Source organism: Artibeus jamaicensis, unplaced genomic scaffold, assembly GCF_021234435.1.
Source record: "Artibeus jamaicensis isolate MK-2021 breed Jamaican fruit bat unplaced genomic scaffold, CSHL_Jam_final contig_685, whole genome shotgun sequence".
NCBI classification, from domain to species: Eukaryota; Metazoa; Chordata; class Mammalia; order Chiroptera; family Phyllostomidae; genus Artibeus; species Artibeus jamaicensis.
In genome coordinates, this window is record NW_026521924.1 from 20506016 (window position 1) to 20517071 (window position 11056).

Genomic DNA, 11056 nt, shown 5'->3' on the forward strand with positions numbered 1-11056 from the left:
GTTCAGGACAGCCGCTCCCACGTTTACACAGCAGCCGGCCCTCTCACAGTGACGTCATGCATTTCATACCCCAGATGAGCCCACCGACTCATCCCACTTCTCCTGTGACTGACCGGCTTTTAGTAATGAAGTCCCCCGTCCTGGAACACCCCTCAGGCCCAGGCAAACTAGGACAGTTGGTCACATAAGCAGGAAAGTATTTATGAGCCAGGCCCCAAAACTCCAGGCCACCCCCACTTTCTCGATGCCATCAGCACCCTGTCACCAACCACCTTTCCAAAGCCTCGACCCTCAATACTCTCCAACTCTCCTGGGTCCTAAGTCTGAACCGACTGCCTTTACTTGTTCACCTCCGACCCCTAACCGAACGCTCCGTACAGAAGCCCACGTGCGGAGCCTCAGGTAAGAAACGCGGAAGAACTGAAAATAGAATCTGGCCTGTGACCCACTTTCTCCAGGCCCAGCCTTGCTGGTCCATGGCTTGGCACTGAATTAAAAGGCAGACAGAGAGGGCCTGTAAGATTTATTAAAGGGGTGGTTACTAAAGTCATACCACGCAGAGGAACACGGGGCAGGCCCTCTGTGGGTGTCACTGTCAAGGTGCAGAACCAGCTGAGGCGGACCCCAGAATTTCCCTCTGATCTCTTGTGCAGGGTGAGCAGTTGTTGGGTGATGCTCTGAGCAGGCAGTGGGGAGGCCTCGTGTGGGAACCTCCCCCTCAACTCTCTGTCCCTCGGGCGTCCACAACCGCCACCATGAGATCTAAAAGGAAAGTCAGGTGAGTTCAAAGGTTCGGAGCTCCCAGCTACATAAACAGAAACCAGCTCACCCTCCAGCTACGGGCTACCAACCGTTGGCATTAACTCACCTTGGCGAGAAATAAAAGGAAACCCAAGTCATCCTGGGGGTCACTGATTCATGGCCTTGGGACTTCCTTCAGCAGTCTCCCATCTAAGGCTGACCTAGGAAGCGGAGGAAGCAGTCAGTCTCTAGCGCCATCTTCTCCCCAGTGACATCTCTGAGAAGGTCCCGCTTAACCCGGCCCAGGCTCCCAGTTCATGCACACCTAACTAGACAGCACCAGGACAGAAAGCACAATAAAGGAGAGGCTTCTCAAAAGCCTGCTGTTAGTAAGAAATTACTTTCTTTCAGGCAGTTCATGCTCAGGGCCCATGACCCAGATCAGAGAAACCCACAGGCAGTCAGCTCCGCGCTCAGTGTCAGGGGCTCTGACACCGAGGTCCCACTGCACCGCGACCAGGGGTAGACCCCCATCCTCCGCCCTCAGCAGCTCTTACACCGCATTATCACACAGTGGCACAGCCTGTCACAAGTCCCCAGCAGCGGTCAGCTTGTTCTGCAAAGACCCACTGTATTTGAGCCAGCTAAAGGAGGCAAACGGAAGGTAAACCTCCAGCAAGACTTGTTCGGTGCCCACGTCTCTGAAGATCAAACTGCCAGGCCCATGTGAAGGCTAAATGAAAACGCACCCCTGAAGCTTGAGCACATCCCATAAGTGAACCCCAACCCAATCTCCAGGACTGTGCACCCAGAGGTCTGGATTACCAGGTCTGGGGTTCCGGCTGGGGGGATAATAAACTGTCTTCTAAATGGTCACCACTCTCCCCTCCAGCCTGACTGAGGAACCCAGGCCCAGGAACTAGACTATGGGACAGGACAAGCCTCTGATGCTAAAGGGGCCAAGGGACAGGTTGGAAAGACAAGGGAAATCTCAAGTTTATTAGGTGGCTGCCTATATACCAGGTGGCTCACAAATGTTTTTCTCACCACCTTCATGTCATCATGAGATGGAACAAAAACACATGACAAAACTGCACCCCATCCTCAAAGACGAGATGGGAATGTCAATGGACGAGGACTTGGGAACTAGACAGGGACCCTCAGACCAAGAGTGGGGCTCACTGGGATGGACACCCTGACCTCACCTCAGCCAGCACATGCCTCTCCGGGGCACCACGCTGAACCATCTGAGTCTGCAAGGTGAAGGCAGCGCCGCAGGTTCACCTGCAGGGCACAGAGCCAAAGGCAGAAGGTCAGCTCACCTGCTGGAGCCAGAAGGTGCCTGGTCAGCGACCCGGTGCTGACATGAACCAGAACACAAGGCAGGGAGTCATCAGCCCACAAACGCAGATTCCAAAGATCCACAGGCCTGCAATTCCTTCGCTAAGAAAAACCCTTTTCAAAAGAGAACCCACAGCCCCGACCTTTGGCTCAGGTGGTTGGGTGTCACCCCACAAAGCGAAAAAGGCTGGTCTCATTCCTGCTCAGGGCACATGCCTGCCTAGTGGGTTCAACCCCCAGCTGGGGCGTGTGTGAGAGGCAACTGATTGACGTTTGTCGCATCCATGTTCCTCCCTTCCCCTCTGTAAAAATAAACAAATCTTAAAAAATAAATAAAAGAGAACTGACAAAAGCACAGATTAGAAGTCAGTGGAAGGAGGCAATCAGTCAATGTGCTCCTCTCTCCTCGGTGACCGACGAGAACACTCCCCCATTTCTGCTGGCCTGTGACAAATGAGGTTTTCTGTTGATTCAGAATTGACAGACCCCCCTCTCTGCCACTGCCTCCGGCCCCTCCTTTCTTTGTCTTTCTCCGTTTACTTGACACTCCTGGTGGCTCCTGAAGAACCAATATGTATTGTGCCTTCTTCAAGGAAGAGATGAGGCGCAAAGACAACGCAGACAAGCAGCTAGCTGGCTGAGTGATGCATCACTCGGGCTGTTTGAGTGATGCATCGGGGATTACTGATTACTGATTACTGCGCTCCTGCAAATTCATAGGCAGGACCCACGACTTGCACGTGTCCTCCAGCACTACCTGAATGCATTCCACTGTGAGGTCCACATGTAAACGTACGGACTGATTTCCGACACGCAGATCCTTAGCCTAAAAAGACAAAGCAAAGCCCACAAGTCCGGGGGCCAGCCTCGTCCCCACATCACACGGGGGTCAGTAAAGGCCCCAGCTTCGGAGGGAACAGAAGGAGGAAAAAGCCCGTGTGTGAAAGCTCCAGGGTTTGGAAGGGGCAGCCGGGCCCTCCAAACACGGGAAAACGCCTTCCAGCAATCCTCTCCCTGCACTACCAATGACCAGGGCACGGGCAGCTCCCGATCACTTTCGGATGCAGGAGCAGAAAGGGACAGAAAGAGAGCCAGGGAGGGTGGGAGGCTGGTGCCCGGGAACGGCCTGGGTCAGGGAGAGTGTCCGGCCCAGGGCAGAGACCCCGCAGGTTCTGGTATGTCCTGCAGAGACCCCATGAAACCTCCTTGCTATGAAGTCAAACACTTCCCGCAGGAAAAAACCAGAAAGGCTTTTGGATCGGAAAAGATCAGGATCACATAGTCATGATACCGCCATGAAAAAAAATGGGAAAACCTTCTCTGCTATCCCAGCTTTGACTTTCAGATGAAGCAGAGGGTGAAACGGGGCCACAGAGCTACGTGGGTTCAGACGCAGGGCCAAAGTCTCGGGTGTCCAAATCCACGTCTTCAACCGCAGCACACGCCTCCACTCCAGGGCTTGGAAGGGAGGTGCCCCAGGGAGCCCCTTCCCCAAGCAGGTTGCCAGAGGCCCCTCCCCTGTAGGCTCGTGAGGGACTGCCCCAGACCCGGAACACAAATGTGAACTCACAGGATGCCACTCTGACCTCCCTTCGCCTTACATTTTCACCCAAGCCCAGGGGAACACGCACGTGACTTCACAGATGCAAAACAGCAAAATTCCAGAAAATGGCCCCAAATCCTTACCTCAGGGCCCCATGGTCTAGGGCCCAGCTGATATAAACTGACGTGAAGATGGCTGATGTCTCCCATGGCACCTTGGCACCCGCAGACCAGCCTGCAAGAGACAAGCCGTGAATGGGCACTCGCCGCAGACCCTGGGGGCAGGGAACGAGTGGCACAGTGGCTGGCGGATTAGAGCACCCACAAACGTGGGCTGTTTCTGTGAGTACCCGGACAGCCACACGGACAATTTAACTCTAGGAAGGTGTCCACCTGTGATCAGGAGTAACATCCGTGTTATTCTGCACGCCGACTGTGATCGATGTGTTGCCTGCAGGTCTATGTTAGGATGCTGAAGCCAGGTTTCAGGAAGCGTGCCATGGCTGACTGGCAGCAACTAGCAAGAGGGGTGCCGGGTGGTAGCAAGGCCCCACGTCTACCATCTAGTCTGGGGACTGCTTACCTACACATCCTCAACTATACGGTGTTTGACCAGCTCTATTACTGCTCTAGCCCCTGCCCCTTAATCTAAAGGAAGAGGAAAAACCACCCCTGATGAACCATGGGCCCTGTCCCTGCCAGGACTAAAGTCTACCTTTCAATAAACAGCACTTCCGGTGGGGGGGAGAGGAAATGCCTCAGCCCCAGACTTTGTTAAAGGGATCTGCTCCCCTGACCACCCCCTGGGATGAGCCCTACCACCTCACCACATCACGGCCTTGTTTTGGTTCATTTTCTCCAGGTACATCATATCGGCACTGGGCACAATGCAAAACAAGACAGAGGAGGCAGTGCCCTCGAGAAGCTCCCGGCGCGGGGGTGCAACAGACAAATCAACAACCTCCAGGTGTGACCGAGATGGCAGGGCTGAGGACGCGGGAAGGGGTGCACGAGATGGGGCAGGGGCAGAGAAAGCTTCCATGAGGGGAGCCCTAGGAGCAGCGTGACCAGCCCCAACCATAACCTCTGCAAGGCAGAGCCCTGCCCAGCAAAAGGACCTCCCAGTGAGCCACGCGGCACCAGGTACCAGGAAGTAACACCAACCGGTGGGAAGACGTGTCCGAAAGCTCCAGGGTTTAGAAGGGACAAGGGAGGGCCCTCCAAACACGGGGAAATGCTTTCAGCAGTTCCTCTCCCTGCACTATCAATGACCGGGGCACGGGCAGCCCACGATCACTTTCGAATGCAGGGGCAGAAAAGAGCAGCTGGTGAGGCGGGAAGGGAGGCCACTGCCAGCAGCCTGAGAAATGGCCTGGACTGAGTAGACTGGTCAATGACCGGCTTTACGGCCTACGAAGACAGAAGCCACATCTGATTGTGAGAGATTACTTACCAGGCCCCGGCCAAAACTTGACAGTTAAAGGGATGACTAGCAATAGGAACAGTGAGGGTCCTTGGGTGCTGAAGGACTGAGTGTGCGTGAGGCCAATGTTGAAGGTTTCACAGGATTCCCGCTCAGGCTCACAGAAGAGCACTCAGCTAATTGCTAGACGTGAACCCAGGTTTGCCTCTAACATGCAGCCCTCTGTCCATTCCCACACACCGCTGTTTTCCTCTCGGCACCTCAGGAGCCCCCAGCAGGGGCTCACAGGAGCAGAACAGTGCCCAGGCCTGTGCCCACTGGTCTAAGGTGCAAAGCTGGGAACACAGCCAACAGCCTTTGCCTGCGCTCTCACCCCCCACACCTCATCACCCACACAGAACTTGAGGTCTAGAGAACCAGACAGGACGGGACGTCACTTACCCGGGACCGCATGACTCAGGCTCTCCCCGAGGATGCTTCTCATATACATGGAACAGCAGTCACACGACACTCCTGTAGGGGACAAGAGTCAGCATGTGACTGACCACTTGGCACTGCTTCTACCTCTGGAAAACCATCATAAACAGAGAGCCACGTGGGGCATCCCAGACAGGATATGAACACACTGACTGCCTGTCTCCCTTGATCTTCAGTCTACTTCATCATGCTCAGTCACTGCCAGTCACCTACAGCTGTCCCACTAGGAAGGGACAGGGGTGGATACTCTGAGGATGAGGAAAACTGTCCCACTTTTCCTCTGCCTGCATTCCAGGACACAGCCTGTACTCACTTCAAACACAGGCACAGAAAGGGACACGGAGCTGCTGACACGGGAGACCAGGGTCAGAAGACCACGGCCTAGGCTCTACAGCCAACCCGAGCACTGCCTGAGGCAGGACCCAGTCCCAACCTCCTTTGTTAAGGCCTCACGGAAACCAGCAGAGCCAGGCACAGAGGGGACTCGATAAACCAGACGCCGGGGGCCAGGAGGCATCTAAGAGGTGGTGGGTGGGTGGAGGTGTGTGAAAGCTTCAGGGTTTGCAAGGGACGGGGTAGGCCCTCCAAACACGGGGAAATGCTTTCAGCAATTGCTCTCCCTGCACTATCAATGACCAGGGCACAGGCAGCCCACGATCACTTTCGAATACAGGGGCAAAAAATGCGTCAGAATGAGAAGCCCAGGTAGGGGATGGCTGCCCAGCCAGGCCCTGAACCCTATGGTCACTCCATGTAGATTCCACCTCCCCTCGTCAAGAGGAAGACCAACTCCTGGTACAAATGCCTCAATTTTTCATTCAACTCCCAGATATGCAGAGTACCCACTGTGTGCCCTGTGCTGTGGATTCAAAAATAAAGAAGCACAGACAAGGCCTCTCCCTGCCCTTCCTGAACTGCTACAGCCTCCCCCCAGAAGGAAAACAGAATGAACAAACTCACCCACAGCTACGGAGGAGCTGAGTCAGCCTACCTTCGGACTTCCATTTATTTCGGTCTTCACAAAATTCTCTTATTGGAATAACTTTCAATTCCCTGGGAGACTGCAAAATGCACCTGGAACAGGTAAGTTTGGGGAAGATGGAATTATGAAGTTGCCTGAAAGACGGCAGATAGTAGAACAAAACGGTGAACACACAGTTCAATAAATTTTACTGGTGAAATGAAAAATGTTTTTTATTTTTACTTAAAAGCTGAACAAACTTTGTCCAGAGGGTAAATTACTGTCCTCTGGGAAGTCCAGCACAAAACTTCACAAACCACTTTTTTTTAGAGTTGCCATGTTTTTAAAAAAAATTTTAATTGTTGTTCAAGTACAGTTTTCTGCCTTTTACTCCCATCCCAGCCCACCCACAAACCACTTTTGACATATTCAACTAGTCACAGCACCTTCTCCATACACTCTACAAAATTCTTTTTGCATTTCAGTTGTGTTTTTGCCTTTATTAAAATAATAAAGCATGTACGCTGAAAATGTTGCTTATTTTCCTCCATCTTCAATATTAAAACAGCTACACAAAAATCCACCAATTTTGGTAAGTTTTTTAAAATGCAGGCTGATATGACAGCTGTCACAATACAATCTAACAAAATTGTTTTGCATGAAGTTTAAGACAACTAAGGGCTACCCGGGCCATACAGCCATCTTACCAAAAAAAAACCCAAGGAGCTTTTGGCCCATCAGGGAGTGAGATGTGGGGCGTCCTGCAGGAGAGAAGGGGCGCCGCCTGGGGCAGCGCCCCAAGGGCCCCCAAGGGCCATCCAACGGAGCGCCATCATCTGTCTTCAATAGCCACAAAGTCCAAATGCCTAGACAGGGTAAAGCGTGAGGAAGGAAATTTAGTACAAAGCAGGGGGACAGGAATCCAGACTCCGGGGTCCTGTGAGTATCCTGGAATTTAAAGCTCATCCAACAGATCTGTAAGTGGAGGTTTAAACTTTCCTTTAAACGTTATTAAAGGGCAATGAGTTAACGGCTGTAAGAACCCTTCGCAGGCAACCGACTGACCAGTGGCTTTGCCTGGATTAAAAGCCGGGAATCAGAGGTGGGGAGGGTAGTGAAAATCAGCGCCCCTCAGGGCCGAGGTCACGCACGGCTCCGCACAACTCCCTGCGGGACCGCCGGGCTCTTTTCTGGCCGTCAGCAGGCCCAAGGCTTGTCCACGTGGTGGGTGAGGACAGGGTCCGGATGCCCGCACCCGCCCGCGCCGAAGCAGCGTCGGCTGACCAGGAGGCCAGTTTCTGCAGGTCACGAACCCGAGAGCTCCACACCCCGCGGAGGGAACCCGCATGGAACTGGAAGCTGGGCCTAGGCTGGAGGCTGACCTCTGCGGGCTCTCCGGGCCCCTCTGGGCCTCAAATTTCCCGGGACTCACTGAAGAAGCGCAGACCACCCGCCCAGCGCTCCCTGCACTGGACTCACCCGAATGCCGAAACCGACCATGCCGGACAGCGGCGGAAAGACAGATCGTACAGCGGGCAGACGTAGAGGTGTAAGGATTTCGGGAGATGGTGTGGGGCGATGCAGACAGCAGACCTGGGACCGCCAACTCCCCCAACTGCTCAGCGCGGGCGGAAATACGGTTGGGGCGCGGGCTGCGCCCTAGAGTGGCGCCTCCCTGGGCTCAACTGGCGCAAGAGGTTCTGCGCGGCCCCTAGTGGAGCGGAGTTTAAGTTCTGATCTGGAGGATTTGGGATAATTTCCCCAAACCCTGTGGAGTCATGGAAATAATCCCCCCCCCCACTTGTTTTGCTTTTCTATTCGTTCTGAAGGTGTTCCTTGGTTACTGACATCATTAATGTGTAGAAATGGTCACGTTTACACGTGAGGAGCATTTATTAGCAGGAGCTCAGTGTTCACTGTGTTTAGTTTGGACAATAGAATCTGCACGGTGACCATTGTATTCAGAGCATCTGGTTTAGTAGCTGGCACAGCTGAACAAATGAATGAATTCTGTCCAGGTACTTACTTGGACATCGCCAGTCTCAAATATTGTTCCAGTGGCCTGAGACTGGGATGTAAGCGGTGACATGAGATGCGCCCAGAGAAGTGGGCAGGTGCTTTGCTGAACCCTGTCCTAAAATTAAAATGGAATTAGAGAATGGAGTGAGTCCTTGAAGCACAAGGAACTCGATCAGATTTGCCTAGTGACAGAGGAGACAGAGGTCCTTTGCCCCCAACATCACACTAGACACAGGGCTGGCAAGGGATTCATGGTCCCCAAATCTCATGAGCACCAACACTGCCTGCACCCTGGGCCCCATGTGCCTCTCAGACCTGGGGCCGCCCACCCTGCCACTAACTCGGCCTGCATTCTGAAGTGTAGACAGCTGAACCTCCGGCCTGAGAAGCTGGTTCCCTCGGTCAGGCCCTGGGCACTCACTAAGCACATCACAGAAATCCAATCTAGATGTATGTGGCCAAGAGAAAAAAATGGGGGTCTGTGAGCATGGGAACACTCCGCATTCTGTGTTCTGGGAGAAGCTGTTGGGGTTCTAAGACTGTGAGGACACTGGGGGTCTCTGTGATGGGGAGGGGCTGTGGAGTGCTGTGGATATGAGGACGCTGGACAAAGGGGTCAGGTGTGTACATTCGTGGCGGCCCAGCCCTGATGTCCACTCCTGCCTCCTACTCTTGCTTTTTCTCCCCCAGTGACCTTGGCTGAGTGACCTAACTTCTCTGGCCAGCCTTAGTTTTCCTTTTCTGAAAAATGGGCAGAGTCAGAGCTCCCCAGCTATCCTACTCATAGCCTTGCTGTGCTAATTAAGTGAAATGATTTAGATCAAGAGCATAACACAGAGCCAATGGCCATGTCGAGGCAGTTGCAATACTTCGGTATTTCTGAGAAAGCCCAGGGCTTCTGTCGCTGTGAGGGCCCTGTGGGATTATTTATCACGCAGAGCAGTGAGCTGTGTTTGAAAAGTCTAAGGTGAGTAGAAATATAATGCCAGCCACATGCATAATTTTAAAGTTTCTAGGGGTCATGTTAGAAAGGTACAAAAGATGAAATCAATCTTAGTAATATATTTTAACCAAAATACAGATAACCAAGATAACCAAAACATCATCATTAAGGCACATAATCCATCCTTTTAACTGATAAACGAGATATTTACTTTTTTTTTTCATTTTATAAAGTCTTTGGAATCCCAGGTGTATTTTACACAAACAGTATATTAGCATTTGGGCTGGTTACATATCCAGTGCTCTGCAGCCACACGTGACGGGTGGCTGCTGTGTTTGTGTTCTTCAGAGCAGGTCTAAGGCCATCAGGATTTCATTAGCCCTTGGGAGGCAGAGGAGAGAATCAGGCAGGAGGCTGACAGCCTGACCCTCCACACCCTCCACACCACCATACTGGTGAACCTGGGACTTCTTAAGAGGAAGCTCTCCAAACCCCTTGCTCTTGGGTTGTTATGGAGACTTCATTACAAGGCGTGATTGGCTAAATTAGCCCATCTCTCCTCCCTAAAGGTCAGAGGTTGGGGGTGGGGTGTTGGGACTGAAAGTTTCAACCCTCAATTCCTTGGTTGGTTCTCTTGCCAACCAGCCCCCATCCTCAGGTGCTTCCAAAAGTCAGCTCATTCACCTTCAGCACTCTCAATGTTTAAGAAATTCCAAAGGTTTTGGGAGTTGCGAGTAAGGAGCCTTGGACGAAGACCACGTATATATGAGGAACATATTGCAGTCATCCAAATGACCAAATATATATTTCTTATCGTCACCATATCACAACAGGTGGCCAGTACCCAACCCACTCACTGGACAAAGGTTCTTCGTCTCCTTCAGCAGGTGTGGAATCTGTGGTAGGAATGTGTGCCCGCCACCCAAAAGGTCCTACTCGTGTGGGGACCTGTGAAGAGGAGGGAGCTCTAAGAAGACCTGTTCACTTCACGGGAGATGCAGTCAGAGAGCACCAGCACAGGGGCCTCCGAAGAACCACTGAAATGGAGGCCGAGAAAGAGATGCAGCATCACACGCGAGCCCACCCCAGAGAGAAGCCTCCCCTCCACCCTCCTCTTTGCTCCATCTGCTTGGATCCTGGAGGTATTGGAAGCAGGAGAGTAAGCAGAAACCTGGCAAGGAGAAACACATCTGAATAAGTAAGGAGAGAAGGCTCCTGCCCCTTCACAGCAGATGGCAGCCCACTCTATACTCGGTCCAAGCTGGTGGAGAGGAGTTCTACTTATAAATGATCATTGAAAATGTAATTAATACCTTAAACTGGACATTTAAAATCAGGGAAACTGTGTTCCTCATTTTTAGTGATTGTAAGACTACCTAAGAATCTCAGAAAATCTATAAAGCCCGCCTGATATTTCTCTAGGGACAGGGGAAAGATACTTCCACTTAGAAAGTCTAAAGAGGCTGGCAAAAAAAAAATTATGAATACATAGGAAGAGGGATCCTGTTTTCAACATACTGGTTGCATTCATATAGGATTGGGCTGTAGCCCTGAGGCCAACATTCCACCATTCTAGAGTTTGTGACCTCGCAGTGCCTGAGAGAGGCCC

General features: G+C 52.4%; 1 long non-coding RNA gene and 3 other non-coding genes across 9 annotated transcripts; all 4 read right to left on the reverse strand.

The window, feature by feature from the left end:
* Window positions 1-508: 508 nt before the first annotated feature.
* Window positions 509-8149, reverse strand: LOC119063298 (uncharacterized). Of its 6 annotated transcripts, XR_008392673.1 has the most exons (9): window positions 7965-8143; window positions 6485-6598; window positions 5489-5560; window positions 4452-4611; window positions 4018-4141; window positions 3769-3859; window positions 1947-2025; window positions 869-962; window positions 509-762 (listed from the first exon to the last, which is right to left on the reverse strand). It is a non-coding gene; the product is annotated as an uncharacterized LOC119063298 (long non-coding RNA). The 6 variants fall into 6 exon arrangements; XR_008392674.1 differs by having other exon boundaries at window positions 4018-4611; window positions 5489-5613; window positions 7965-8149; XR_008392672.1 differs by having other exon boundaries at window positions 4018-4611; window positions 7965-8148.
* Window positions 3020-3151, reverse strand: LOC119063390 (small nucleolar RNA SNORA71). The gene has a single exon (XR_005085162.2). It is a non-coding gene; the product is annotated as a small nucleolar RNA SNORA71 (small nucleolar RNA).
* On the reverse strand, window positions 4802-4935 carry LOC119063388 (small nucleolar RNA SNORA71). The gene has a single exon (XR_005085160.1). It is a non-coding gene; the product is annotated as a small nucleolar RNA SNORA71 (small nucleolar RNA).
* Window positions 6067-6199, reverse strand: LOC119063387 (small nucleolar RNA SNORA71). Its single transcript, XR_005085159.2, has one exon. It is a non-coding gene; the product is annotated as a small nucleolar RNA SNORA71 (small nucleolar RNA).
* Window positions 8150-11056: the final 2907 nt, after the last annotated feature.